This window comes from Boleophthalmus pectinirostris, unplaced genomic scaffold (assembly GCF_026225935.1).
Source record: "Boleophthalmus pectinirostris isolate CB_2022bp ecotype Guang Dong unplaced genomic scaffold, ASM2622593v1 HiC_scaffold_19, whole genome shotgun sequence".
Taxonomy (NCBI): domain Eukaryota; kingdom Metazoa; phylum Chordata; class Actinopteri; order Gobiiformes; family Gobiidae; genus Boleophthalmus; species Boleophthalmus pectinirostris.
This window is the reverse complement of record NW_026571140.1, coordinates 32,008,942-32,021,279: the sequence shown is the minus strand read 5'-3', so window position 1 is coordinate 32,021,279 and position 12,338 is coordinate 32,008,942.

Here is a 12,338-nt window from a genome sequence, read left to right as displayed (position 1 = left end):
ACAAAGTGGAACAGAGCATTTTGAGTTTTAGAGATATAGACAAACTAATAATAAAGGATGACTCAAACATGTGTGAATGAAACTAAACACAACTCCAGATATGATTTTGATTAGGTAACAACATTATAAAATGGCTTAAAGCTCAGAGGAATCCACTTTGCATAATATAAGACCTTTAAACTAGTTACTTTTAAATGCATGGGGTAATGGAAGTATTACGGTAATTTATTATTTAAGTGATTTTTGAAATTTAAACTAGTCATTTAAAGGTGGGGCATATGTTATTGCGTGTTTGGCATTAACCTTATCTATCTATCTTATTCAGTTTAAGTGTTTTATTGTTTAATAATGGGCTTGCCTCTCAAATCTGACATTTAACTGGTGGCTGATTGTATAATGTGATTTTGAGGTCCCGCATTACATAACATTTACTCTTGTGATTCTTGTAGTTAAAATGTTGTTACCTCTTCAAAAACAAACCTGGAGTTGTTTTGTTTCATTCATACATGTTTGAGCAACCCTTTATTATTAATCTGTCTGCACCTCCAAAGCTCAAAATGCTCTGTTCCACCTTGTGATGTCATGAAGCAATAGTTTTCAAGTTACCTTTTACCTTTAGTTCAGTAGAGATGGGCTAATCCAGGGCTGAAACGATCCAAATGATTCTAGTGAAGGTGTATGGAGTTTAAAAACACAGTGGAGCACTTCCTGTATTATCACATGACATCACAAGGTGGAACAGAGTGTTTTCAGTTTGAGGGAAGAGCATTTTGAGTTCTGAAGATGTAGACAGACTAATAATAAAGGATTACTCAAATAAAACACAACTCCAGGTCTGTTTTTGCAACATTATAATATAACATGGCTTAAAGATGCACTATGTAACTTTTTGGTTTGGGGTCCGTCACTGCTTTGTTTCTATGGATATTTCATTGCTCTGCCTGGAATGTTCCACAGTATGACATTAAACAGCTATACCTTATATTAATTCAATTGCAGGTGGTTTTATAGCTCAAAAATACCTAGAAAAACAAGCATTCTGACTGTGAGCAGGGTCGCCTCTCCACAGAGCTGACCTGTAATTTGGTTTAGTTTGATCTCCATGAAGATAGAAAGGTTTTATACCAATAACATCTCCATGGAGAAAAGCATTTGACGGACTGTCCACCAGAAAAGTTACACAATACAAACAGCAAAACAGTTGCCAACTCCAAAAATACCACTAGAATTCAAAACTCAAACTCCCTCCTTTCTTTCTACTTTCCACTCTGCAACCAGCTCGCTATGCAAAACTCTAAACATAGCTGCATTTCTTTATGTAACATGCACTATCTGAGGTGTCACAGTGGTTCAAAGGGGACCGGCAAGGGCAGCGTCTGCACAGAAATAGACCCAGATAAGGACCAAGGGTAGAAAATGGTGGCTAAGATAAAGCAGTGATAATGATAGCATTCCTGGATGTTTAAAGGTGAGTGTCTCTATGCAGCAGAGAGAAGGAGCATCCTGTTTGTGAGTGCGGCATATCTGTGAAGCATCTCCCACTGCCAGTGCGCACGATAACACTGCGTTTCCCATAATGCCTCGGGACAGTATCTGAACTGCAGCTATACACATCACTGTACAAAAGCAGAGAACAGCCAGGCTCCCATTCAAACCTATAGGGTATATGTGGTTATGTGTGCTTCTTAAGTAGGTCCTTTCAATTGCGCAAAGGCAAAACTACCACTACTGCAAAAAGGGGATACTTAAATACTTGACTCTTACTTTATATTGATCCAGGAAAGAGGAATTGTCAATGAAATCTATATTATTTCTCTTAATATTAAGCAAAATTCAGCTTTAAGTCATGTTATAATGTTGTTACTTCCTCAAAAACAAACCCAGAGTTGTCTTTTGTTTAATTCACACATTTGAGTAATCCTTTATTATAGGTCTCTCTACATCTCGAAAACTCAAAATGCTTGGTTTTTGATGAGGAAACAATTATAACACTAGGGATGTAACGATATCCCAAATCTCAAGGTACGATATTATCACCATATGTCTCTCCCAGTACGATAATTACTGTGATATTCTGGAGGGGTTAAAGGGACAGTTCAGAATTTTTCCTTGTATTTGCAGAGGTCCTTGGTGCTAGGCTAGTGCATGTCAATGGCCATAGTTAGCCTGGTACTAAAAACAGTCTTAGCCACTCCACAAAACACCTGAAGCAAATCTGTTATTACAACAGACTGTCGATGTAAATGTCTGTGACAATAGAATAATGTCTGAAATAAAACTAACCTTGGATCGCATGAATCGTCGCATGTTGAGGGACTATTTTCTCACATATCAGTCCGCTGTTGCCAAGCTTTCTATCAAGAAGTACAACTCGCTGACATAAATCCTTCAAATGCAAGGTTGATTTTACTTCTAAACTTATTCTATCAACACAGACATTCACATTGACAGTCTGGTGTAATAAGAGATTTGTCTCGGGTGCTTTGTGGAGTGGGTAAGACTGTTTTTAGTGGCAGGCTAACTATGGCCATTGACATGTGCTCGCCTAGCACCAGTGACCACTGCAATTGTACATATGCTATTTTTTCCTTTTTAAATACCTCGATCAGTCTTCAGTGTGAATCATTACTGCCATATTTCAATGATATAACATTTAGAAGTCCTCAATAAAAGTTATTTTTATCATATAGTAAAATAAGTAAAGGGTCAAGTGGAAAACCTTGTAATTCAATACATTGTGATGGGCCACGATATTATTGTGAGAGTTCTGATGATATTGTTACATTCCTGTATAACTGTTACATGCAGGCATTTGTTTGGTTTGTGTTCTTACTCTCTCCTCTGCCCTGTGTGTTCAGGTGCTGTGGGTGTGACCAGAACTGGAGCTGATTGGCCAGCTAGCTGCCAATCAGGGTGGAGAGGGCTGTTTAAAAGGAGCTATGTGCTGCCTCTTTCTCTCTCTCTCTCTCTCTCTCCCCGTGTATTAAGGCTGCTAGCCCAGGTTTGTTTCGTTGGGAGGATTAGTTAGGTAAGTTTGGGGATCCCTGTACATCACGTAGATTTTTGTTGTTAGACACATTAGTTATCAGTTGTTGCCACCCTTGTTGTTTTGAGTTTTCCAAATTCTCTTTTTTAGACCAGGTAGGCTAGGCTTTTGATTTCTTTCCTTTTTGTAGCCTAGTTTTCAGTTAGGGCCTGTTTTGTTATACCTTTTTGTTTGCTGATTTGGCACAACTGGCCCACGCCTCCTCCCACCAACCTTTTGTTCATTTTTTGTGCACTTTAATGAATGTTTGGCTGTAAAATAAAACGTTTGCCAAACCGACTTTGCCTCAAGGGTTGTTTTATACACGTTGTGTCCCTTGTTGGTTATAGAAGACATAACAATAACACAGATCAGAAAATAGTGTAATATGGGCCCTTTAAATGTATACTATATGGTTGAAGTTTTCAAGGAGATTTTTTGCCTAAAATGTTACACAGAATTGCATTAAATGTATCTCTTGCGCTTGTACAATACATGCTTTCATTGATAAAATGAAAAACCAGAAAAGGAAATGAACAATTCTGGGTGTAATGGGCTTGTCTCTTCACATATGATCTATAACTTGGCTTGGAGGCAAAACCAGCTTATGTCCGACAGATACTGTTTTATGCCATACTGTGGAACAGTCCAAGCAAAGGAATAACATCTCTATGAAGAAAACCAGGCAGTGTGGGCCTCTCTACCAGAAAAGTTTAGCAGTGCACCTTTAATTTGGAAACATTAGCTGTATCACTGTGTAAGAAAATAAAATTGAAGAATGGACTAAGTACAGCGTGGTGTCCTTGTGCCGGTGAAAACAGCGGTTGATCAACAATATGGCATCTTGAAAATAAGTGATTAAAGATGACTCAAACATGCATAAATCACTCCTGATACAACTTCGAGTGGGTAACTGAGGAAACCAACAAATATAACATGGTTAAAAGCTTTGAAAAGTCGATTTTGCGTAATAGGTCTGCTTTAATCACTATAACAATTTTCATAATTTTTCATCATTCTGAAACCCATGGATAAACGATTGTCCCTGAATCACTTTAATAGAAAAGTGGGATAAATATTTCACCAGTGTCCATTCAAACCCACGGGGCCTGCTGCCTGTCTGGTATGTTGAAATATTGATCATGCAGGAAAAACAATGCTACAAAGCTTCAGGACTGGACATTTAGTTCACAAAGTGCTGACAACAGGCGCAGCTATGGACCCACTCCTCAGGTGCCATGAGACAGTGATGAATAATTACACAGACATTAATATTAATATGAAAATGCACAGCTGTCCCACAACTCTCGTCTCTTTATTATGTGAAATGCTGCATAGAGCAAAATGTAGTGGTGAAGAATTGTCAATACGATTACCGGTACACTGTTCTATATATTCATACTTTGCAGTGACATCATGTTATGGCGACACAATGCACACGTTAGAAAACACTGCCAAAAAAAGGTTGAAGTATGGAGTAAGAAAGCTTTCAAAAATATTCGTGCGCATAGAATAGAAATCCGATGACGTATTTTTCACAGTAAAATCCCGTCTGTGAATTCGAATTCGTACTGATGAAAGCGTAATCGTAAATTTTCATTTCGTGATTGTAATTCTTGATGTCGTAACTTTTCAATTTGTATTATGATGGATAAAATACACACAAACTATTTTATGTATGACTGGACTCATTTGAGAGTTTACAAATATTTATTTTATGTGCAACTACAGCCAAATATGCACGGATTTCCCAAATACGCACAGATTTCTATTCTTTGTGCACGAATATTTTTGAAAGCTTTCTTACTCCATATTTAACATAGTATAAAAACTCAAGAAAAAAACACAGAGCACAACAAAATGACTAAAATCAGCCCTATACAACCGCTTATCACTATTATCATTATTATTATTATATTATTATATATGTATGTATGATTATAATAATCACACTTATTATTATTATTATTCAGTGTCAAGACGAGCAAGATGATTATATATCGCACATGTGTAAGAGTGGTGGTGTTTAATTGCGTGAAACAGCTTGGTCAGCTCAGCAGCAGTGGTTTTGTTATCTGTTGTGTTGATTGTTGTTGGGGCAAAAAAAGGACGTAAAGATGAGTGCACTGCTAATATTCTCCTAGTTCTGTGTCTGCGTGTTGCTCTAACGCACCTTTACCTCGGCTACTCACATCAATGTCAATACGGCAGAGCTTACAGAAGGCATAGTATTCTCCTCTGGTGCTCTTGCTGGCAAAACGATGCTCTGAGCACCAAGCATGTTTGAACGATGTCTTCCTTTTTGGCATTTGCTTTTGTTCAACAGCAAACAGTTTCAGACATTGCAATCGCAGCATCGCAGGTGCAATATGGACAGGGATTTGTGGTGGTGCACACATAACAGAGGTCCGAAAGGAAGGCTCTAAAACCGCACTGCCTGGCTGAAATCTGAACGAATGATCACTCTAGTTATAACCACCTGTCTGTAAGGGTTATCGAAAACACGATTAGAGTCATGTCACTCATGGAAAGCTCTGACAAGTTATGAGGACCGCCTATAGCTGTTCAGAGCAGACAAAATGAATACTGATGGAGGCGAAGACATAAATTCTTGTTTTGGGGAGAATATTTTTGAAGGAGACCCATAAACTGACATGATTTGATTTCAGAATGTTCAAGGTAATACCAGTGTCCATCTTAATTTCTTGTCCTTGCAGATCCATCATTGCTGTTGACCATACAGGCTTTAATTAATACAAAAATAAAGTGTGCACAGGCTACAATTTTGTCATTTTTAAATCTTAGGTTGCTCCAGTTTTGATCCGAGATGCTAAAATAAATCTTGAAAACCACTTATCAACATTGTCACCTCCGCCCTGATTGTTTTGGCCATCAATTACGGAACCAAATGAACCAAATCTATATGCAATCCACTTTATATCTATTAGTACGATATTGTATTGGTCAACATAGGGCAGTACAATTAATCTAATGTTAATTGAGATCGAGATGCAGTCATTTCTAATTGTCGGAGGGGTATTTTTAGGTCTACAGCCAGTCCTTAGTCCATGAAATGATGTGGACTTGGAGGCAGACTTGGAAGGAAGAAATGCATTCACTCACAATGATTACAAGTCAGTATAGTTTATGTTCAGGAAAATAATATTTTAACCCATAAGACAAAGTAAAATTCAATAAAAAATATACTGTAGAAGGAAAAAAAACACATTAAAAACAGAATACGCAAGTCAAGTCAATGGTATTCAGTTTCTAATACCAGAGTCTTGCACGGGTCAATTTTTGGACCTGCCCACACCTGCGCAGCACCTGCGCAGTACAGCACCGCATCCACCTGTTAACCTGTGGTTATATCGAAGTTAAAACTGCACCTGCCCAGACCCGTTAACATTCCACCTGTTACCCGCCCGTGCCCGTGATAAACCACGCACAAATTAAAAGGATTCTAACTGACGCAACCATCAGATTACGAAATTGACTTTTGAATTACAAACACGAAATGAAATGAAACGGTTACACTTTCTTCAGTACAATTACGAATTCACAGACACGACTTTACTGGCTTCACTTCACAGGCATTATTTACTGAGCAGAAGAAACATTGATGACGAGATGACGGACATTTGAGCTGCACACACCACGGACTAAAACCAGGACGAACCTAGGATTGATTAAAGGACTGGACCAGGAGTACTAAACCAGGAATGAACTAGGACTAAACAAGGACTAAACCAGGACTAAACCAGGACTAAACCAGAACTGAACCAGGACTCACTGTCGGGTGACTGCAGGGAAAAGAACCGGAGTAGAGCTCCGCACCCCACGGAAGTGCAGGCACCCCCCCATCGCGCTTTAGGGACACCCTGCTCCACATGCTTGGGGTTCTCTCTCTTAAGTCCAAGATTAGTCCTGGTTTAGACCTGATTTAGTCCTGGTGTAGTTCCAGTTTAGTCCTTGTTTAGTCCTAGTTCAGTCCTGGTTTAGTCCTCCTGGTCCAGTCCTTTAATCAATCCTAGGTTTGTCCTGATTTAGTCCTGACCAGCCCGTGTGTAATTACTACCGCCCCGTATACCCGCCCGTAAAATTCCAGAGCATTAAAGCCCACCCGTTTCCGCAACTACTTGTCCGTACTCGTCAGGACCCGCTGCAGGACTAATACCATTTGGTCACATCTTAGCAGCAAATGAACCACTTTTGCACTTATTTCTTCAGTTTTTTCAATTATTATTTAGTTTTTATTAACCACAAAAATTCAACCTAAAGCTGCAGAAGCACAGCTGTAGCTTTTGACAGGTTAATACGATTTTAAAGATGCACTGTATCACGTTTCTGGTAAGGTTATATATACTACACATTAAACTTGTTTCCATGGAGATAAGCAAGTGATGCTACCAAGCCATGACAGGTCACATCTGTGGAAAGGTGACCCCGCTCACAGGAACTATTCATGTATCAAAGCCCTGTAATTGAATAAAGAATAAAGGCAGGAGAGACTAGTTTAATGTCATGGAGAGAAACGATGACAGAGCCCATTAGTAGAAAGGTTACACAGTGCAGCTTTAACCAGATAAATAAATCAGCTCGGACACGTGTAAACAAGTGAAGAAACTCTATTTATTTACATCATAGACTTGGACTCAGGTGGAAGCAACACGTCTGACACACGATTCACCGTCGTCATGGAAAAATGCCACACTCACAACAGGTGCTAATGTCTCTAGATGAAGGCACATAAACCCATAGAGGTCACAGTAAGGCAGATTCACAGCACTAGAGACAGAGAGAGAGAAGAGAGCGAGGGATGAGAGAAGAAGAGAGAGGGATAAGAGAGATGGAGGGAAGAGTCAGAGAAAGAGAGTGGGGGTGAGGGGGGAGAAGGGGAGAGGAGAGAAAGGGAAAGTGGAAGAAAGAGAGGGATAGGCTGGGAGAGATGCATGATGAGAGAGGAGAGAGAGGGAGGAAAAGAGAAAGAGAGAGGGAAACACAGGGAGAGAGAGAGAAACAGAGAGCGTGCGAGAGAGGGAAAGAGAGACAGGAAAAGAGAGACAGAGAAAGACAAACAGAGAGCAAGAGAGATGGAGAGAAAGAGAGAGGGAAACACAGAGAGGTGAGAGAGAGAAACACAGAGAGAGAACCACACATACAGAGAGAGAGAGAGAGAGAGAGAGAGAGAGGGAAAGAGACAGAGACAGGGAAAGAGAGACAGAGAGAGAGAGAAATAGAGAGCGAGAGAGAGAGAGAGGAAACACACACAGAGAAAGAGAGAAACAGAGAGTGAGAGAGAGAGAGAGAAACAGAGAGCGAGACAGGGAAAGAGAGAGAGAAACAGAGAGCGAGAGAGATAAAGAGGAAGAGAGAGGGAAACACAGAGAGGCGAGTGAGAGAGAGAAATGCAGAGAGAGGGAGATAAACACAGCAAGAGAGAAACAGAGAGAGAGAGAGAGAGAGGTAAAGAGAGAGGGAGAGAGAGAGAAAGAAATAGGGAAAGAGAGAGGGGGAAAGAGAGGCAGAGAGAGAGAGAGGGAGAGAGAGGGAAAGCGAGAGGGAGAGAAAGAGGGAACGAGAGAGAGGGGGAAAGAGAGGCAGAGAGAGAGAGAGAGTGGGAAACAGAGAATATGAGAGAGAGAGAGAGAGAGAGAGAGAGACGGGGAATGGGGAATGAAGAGATGAAGAGAGTGGTATCCAGAGAGAGAGAGAGAGATGTGGGGATCGAGAAAGAGTCATAGATAGAGGGCGGAGAGATACTGATAAGCCAAAAGAGAGAAAAAAGGTAGAATGAGAGAGAGAAAGAGACTGAGGAGGAACAACAGACATACGGAGCAGGAAAGATCAATATAGAGGCAGTCAGAAAGAGAGACATACAGATAGAAAGAGAGAAGGAAAAGGTGAGAGAGATGGAGAGGGGAAGACAGAAATACAAGGAAGATGGGAGAGAGAGAGAAAAGAGAGAAAGAGGGAGATGGGGGAAAGAAAGGGTGTTTGAGAAAGGGAGCAGATACAGAGAAAGCAAGAGTTAGAAAAAGAGAGGGGGGGTAGATAAACAGGGGAAGAGCGAGACAAACACAGAAAGGGAGGGAGAAGGAGAGACAGAAAAGAGAGAGCAAGAAAGACAGATAATGCAGAGAAAAGGAGGAGAGAAAGATAGAGAGAAAAAGAGAGACAGAGCCAGACAGTAGGTCGTAAAAATTAGCCAACTGCATCAAGTCCTGTTTAAATCTCTCAGTGGGATTTTCGAGGATGTCTGCGAATAGTTCTTGTATTGTCTTTAAAAATAACACTGTAGAGAAAGTCCATTTTGATTTTCGAGTTCACAAGTGGCAGTCTGAATTTTCCAGTGGCGAAAAACACAACAAAAATGTAAAGCTGATCACGTCTTCACAATCAAATCATTTCTGTTTAAAGTATATTAGATATTTGGAGTCATCTTCCTCTAAAACCTCTAAAACGCGAAGAGTGTTAGTCAATACATTATAATATTATGAATAAGAGGACGTCTAAATCATACACTTTTTGTATAATTTGGTCAAAGTAAAATATTTAAAGCATGAATTTTAATTGTGATGAATGAATATGGCTTATTTAATGGTTTTCGGTCTGTGCATACTAATCTTTTGAGTAGTATTGTATCCCTCTTAAAGCCGAAAGATGATGACTAAAAATACTAGTTGTTGATTAAAATAAAAATAAAATAACATTCTACAAATATTTCAGATTTGCACAATATTGAAATGCCATTGACTAACACTTTTAACAATGTGTTGGCAGTATTTTCATCGTACTGGCCAGAACAGGGCAGATTGAAGTTGAAGTTGACAAAATACTTGTTATTTCTACTCCAGTACATCACAAGTGCACATATGAAACCAGGGTTTAGTACTGTGGACATACACAGAGGAGCCATAACATTACGACCACACCACATCTCACCCGACTCACAAAAAGCACTGATTGGCAGCTGGATTTAACAGTAAAGTTTTGGGCGTTGCTCCGAAATGTTGGCAGCTAATCCGACCTTGAACTACTTTCGAAACTGCTGACAGAGTAACAGCGCATTTTGTCAAAGTCTTTCAACGCAAGGTCGGAGTTTTCTTCCAATACGGAGGGTGCAGCGGAGATGTCATGGTGTAATATTGTCATTGGCTGGTGTGTGTGTTTGTCTCTATTCAATTACTATGACCTTCAGTTTAAATGGGCCAAGGTCCTAACACAGTTCTGCAGCTGTTCTCACTCACAGACATTATAACTATCTTTGTAAACAGCATATTTTACATTAGACAACTGATAGCAGGACATTATGACAAGGATTGGTTTATGGCTAGATGTCAGTTTTGCAGCTCTAAACACAACAAAGTGTAATGTACTTCAAAGGAACATTGTGTGACTTTTCTGGTGGAGGAACCGTCAAATGTTATTGCCTCGTCTGGAATGTTTCACAGTATGGTATTAAACCTTTCTATCTTTGTAGAGACCAAACCAGGCCAAGTTACAGGTCAGGTCTGTGGAGAGGCAGCCCCAATCACTGTCAGGGTGCCTGTTTTTCTAGGTATTTTTGAGCTATAAAACCACCTGTAATTGAATAAATGTAAAAGGTAGATACTGTGGAACATTCGGCAGAGCACAGAAACAAGCAGGTGACAAACCCCCAAACAAAAAGTTAAACAGTGCACCTTTAAGTCAGAGGTGAGTAGTCAAAATATATTAGAAGCACAAAATAGTTCTCCAAGAAATTAGTCAAGTAAAGGTAATAAAGTATTTTGGTTAATTATTACTCTAGTAACAGTCTGGACGGACATCTGATTTTAGGTTTGAAGTTAATGTAACTGGAAAGACTAAACAAATCTAATATTTTTAGGATCAACTACAAGATACATAAACTAAATCAAATCAAATCAGAATGAGCAAAGCAAAACATGTAAACATCCAAATTATTTAAAAACCTCAACAAAAAGCCTTTATTACATGTAGATGCAATGGTTACTCAACTAAAACACCTAAGTGAGGATTTCAAGAAGTCCAATTTTATTTTGTCCAAAAATTACTTGTAATTGAGTGAACTAAGTAACTAAGTACTACCCACCTCTGCTTTCAATCAACAAGAAACCATCAAATTTTAAAGTCACCAAATATGTCCTAAACATTTCAGCTGCTTTACTTTCCTTTAAACACATAAACCTTCGTGATAATGTTTTCAATCATTTCCAAAAAGTAAATGAAAAGATGAATTATACATCAAAAAATAAAACATATCGCAGTTCAAAAATGGTTGATGCATATGAACTGAACCATTGCCCTACACTGCATCGTTCTAATTAGTCGATGTGCACCTTTTTCACTGTGTTACTCCTTCCTGCTCCAGATACTAAAACGCAAAGATGCACTGTGTAACATTTCTACTGGAGGGTCCACCAAATACTTTACTTCATGAAGATGTTATTGCTTTGTCCGGATTGTTTCACAGTATGGCATTAAACTGTTCTATCTTCATGGAGACCAAACCAGACCAAGGGCCTGTTTACACGAGAACGCTTGCGGGTAAACACAGCAAAATATTTTATCGGGAAGTGCCTTTTGTTTAGACAGTGACGGCGTTTTTGGGGCTTAAAAACACAAAAATCTGAAACCACCTTCCAGAGTGAAAAAGTTGAATAGGCTCCGCCGTAGCATTTCCGTCTACACTGCCCAAGACACAAAACTCTGGTCAGATCTGCTCACGTCGCATACGTGTTTATGTCACATACATCACCACCTCGCATCACCACCTAGCCGCCTGGCATGCATACCCAAGTGAATTCAACACACTTTTGTGTCACCGTATGCATGCAGATTTCCTCCCAAAAACGCTCATCTAAACGCGGAATAAAAAGTGAAGACGCGACGCCACTTTTGCGTCTTCTATTCAGACTGTCATCATGTAAACGTAGACCAATTACAGGTCAGATTTATAGAGAGGGAATCCTGCTCACTGTCAGTATTCTTGTTTTTCCAGGTATTTTTGGGCTATAAAACCACCTGGAATTTAATAAATGCTTCAGGTCATATTGTGGAACATTCAAAGCAGAGCAATGACACATTCATAGAAACCAGAAGGTGATGGACCCCCAGTGGAAAAGTTACACAATGCAACTTCATACAAAAATAAAACATGACGCAATTCAAAAATGGCTTTGTAACACCATGAGAAAAAAATGAGCAACATTTGAATGCATATGAACTGAACCATTGCCTTCTTCCTGCCCCAGATACTAAGACTTAAGCGCTTCATACAAAAATAAAACTGTCGACAAATGCCATCCAT